General features: G+C 49.8%; 1 pseudogene; it reads left to right on the forward strand.

Moving 5' to 3' along the window:
• The first annotated feature begins 840 nt into the window (after positions 1-840).
• Positions 841-3,069, forward strand: part of LOC139385040 (trypsin-3-like) — a 4,526-nt pseudogene continuing 2,297 nt past the window's right edge.

A 3,069-nucleotide genomic window follows, 5' to 3' on the forward strand; every position in this document is an offset into this window, starting at 1 on the left:
TTCTATTTTATGACAGATTCATATTCAACATCAGGTGAGCTTAAATTCACAGGTTCTAACAGGACAAGGGGAAATATGTGTGAATACCCATTAGAAAACATGTTTATTGAAAGTATAATTGAAAACATACAGGACAAACACATCTTAGGAGGAAATTCCAATTGTCAAACAACGCCTGACAAGTTAATTTATTGTTCATTTGAGGACAACTTCCATTCTACTTGTATCCTATACGCTCTTGGAATGTTTTTGCTATCTAGAATGTAAAAGGGTTATTTGGCTGTCCCCATAAGAGAGCTCTTTGAATAACCCTTTTTTGGTTCCTGATAGAACCTTTTCTACGGAGTGTTCTACATGGAACCCAAAAGGGTTCAACCTGGAAGCAAAAAGGGTTCTACCTGTGGCGACAGCTGAATAACCCTTTTGGAACCCTTTTTTCTAAGAGTGTACAATGTGACAATAAGTTACATTATAACTGGGAAGCACACACTTTTCATTATAATGTTGTAAATTAAAGCATATACAGTTTAGACTGTATAGAGGACTGATGCATTTCTGGTTAGAACCTAACAAATGAGTCTAACTATTACTCATACATCAGTAAGGTAGTTACAGCTCGATATGGTTATATGCAGGCATGACTTGTCTATGTTATCATTAGTGACTCCCAGTGAGGGGGGTGGGGGGAGTTATTTTCCCCAAGAGTGTCATTGGTACAAGTTGAGCTCCAAATTGAGATAAAGAAAGTCCTTGAAACAGGTGAGATAAGAGGAGTGAAACGAAAAAAAGAGAGAGGGGAGACACACTGATCCTGTCAGCAAAACAGACTTAAACAAGAACATGACACTTCTCATTCTTCTGGCACTGTTTGGAGGGGCAGGTAGGAGAGTAACTTGTTATTTTACCTAAACATTTGCTCAGAATACATAACATAAGAAATTGCTGGTCGATGTTAACACCGGATTCTGATGAAAAACCTAAGACGTCATTTAATCTCAATCAGGCTATTTTTTTTCCCTTGAGAGGGACGACAAGATCGCAGCAGGGTATGAGCACAGGAAGAACTCTGTTCCCTACCAGGTGTCTCTGTACACAGGGTACAACTTCTGTGGAGGGATTCTCCTTTCTAGTGAATGGGTGCTATCTGCTGCCCACTACTACAAATCTTAAGTGCAGACTGCAGAGTTAATATGTGCTAGTGTCACGACAGAGACAAACGCGTCGCGCATGTGTCTCTGGTGCGCAAGGTACTTGGGCGACTGTTGGAGCATGACCTGTACGTCAAGGCCGAGAAATGCGTGTTCTCCAAACAAGCCGTCTCTTTCCTGGGGTATCACATTTCCACATCTGGGGTGGTGATGGAGTGCGACCGCATTGCTGCCATGCATAATTGGTCGACTCTGACCACGGCAAAGGAGGTGCAGCGGTTTTTAGGGTGTGCCAATTACTATCAGAGGTTTATCCGGGGTTTTGGGCAGGTAGCTGCTCCCATTAACTCACTGCTGAAGGGGGGGCCGGTGCGTTTGCAGTGGTCGGCGGAGGCGGACAGAGCTTTCAGTCATCTGAAGGCGTTGTTTACCGACGCTCCCGTATTGGAGCATCCGGACCCCTCTTTCCCATTCATAGTGGAGGTGGACTCGTGCTATCACAGGGCTCGGGCACGCCCCCGAAGCTTCGCCCCTGTGCTTTCTTTTCGAGGAAGCTCAGTCCGGCGGAGCGAAACTATGATGTGGGGGATCGGGAGTTGCTGGCTGTGGTAAAAGCTCTGAAGGTATGGAGACATTGTCTTGAGTGGGCGAAACACTCTTTTCTCATCTGGACTGACCACCGTAATCTGGAGTACATCTGGACGGCGATGAGACTGAATCCTCGTCAGGCAAGGTGGGTGATGTTTTTTACCAGATTTCGCTTCACTATCTCTAATAGACCAGGTTCCCGTAACGCGAAGGCCGAAGCACTGTCCTGTCTCTATGATACCGAGAAGCGACCCATCGATCCCACCCCCATACTTCCGGCCTCTTGTCTGGTGGCACCTGTGTTGTGGGAGGTGGACACGGACATCGAGCAGGCGTCTCGGTTAGAACCTCCTCCACCTCAGTGTCCAGAGGGTCGGAGGTATGTCCCGCTTGGTGTTCGTGATAGATTGATCAGGTGGGCCTACACTCTACCCTCTTCTGGTCATAAGGGGATTGAGAGGACAGTGCGGGCTCTTAGGGGGAAGTACTGGTGGCCCACCTTGGCTAAGGATGTGAGGGTTTATGTTTCCTCCTGTTCGGTGTGCACTCAGTGTAAGGCTCCTAGACACCTGCCTAGAGGGAAGTTACAGCCCCTCCCCGTTCCACAGCGGCCTTGGTCACACCTGTCTGTAGACTTTCTTACCGATCTTCGTCACAGGGGAACACTACGATCCTGGTCGTTGTCGATCGGTTCTCTAAGTCCTGCCGTCTCCTCCCTTTACCCGGTCTCTCTACGGCCCTACAGACTGTGGAGGCCCTGTTCACACACGTCTTCCGGCACTACGGGGTGCCTGAGGATATCGTGTCTGATCAGAGTCCCCAGTTTACTTCCCAGGGTTTGGAAGGCGTTCATGGAGCATCTGGGGGTCTCGATCAGCCTGACCTCTGGTTTTCACCCCAAGAGTAATGGGCAGGTGGAGAGAGTGAACCAGGATGTGGGCAGGTTTCTGTGGTCGTATTGCCAGAACCGGCCTGGAGAGTGGGCGAGGTTCTTCCCATGGGCCGAGATGGCCCAGAATTCACTTTGCCACTCCTCCACGGACTTGTTGCCGTTTCAGTGCATGTTGGGCTATCAGCCGGTCCTGGTCCCATGGCATCAGAGTCAGACCAAGGCTCCTGCGGTGGAGGATTCGGCGCAGCGCTCAAAGGAGACCTGGAGAGCCGTCCAGGAATCCCTTAAACGGGCAAAAGAAGGTGAGCGCTGACCGCCACCGTAGTGAGGCCCCCGTGTTCGCAGCGGGGGACAGGGCCTGGCTCTCGACCCGAAACCTGCCTCTCCGCTTGCCCTGCCGGAAGCTGGGTCTGCGGTTTGTGGGGCCATTTAAAGACCTGA

The sequence above is a fragment of the Oncorhynchus clarkii genome, chromosome 3 (assembly GCF_045791955.1).
Source record: "Oncorhynchus clarkii lewisi isolate Uvic-CL-2024 chromosome 3, UVic_Ocla_1.0, whole genome shotgun sequence".
NCBI classification, from domain to species: domain Eukaryota; kingdom Metazoa; phylum Chordata; class Actinopteri; order Salmoniformes; family Salmonidae; genus Oncorhynchus; species Oncorhynchus clarkii.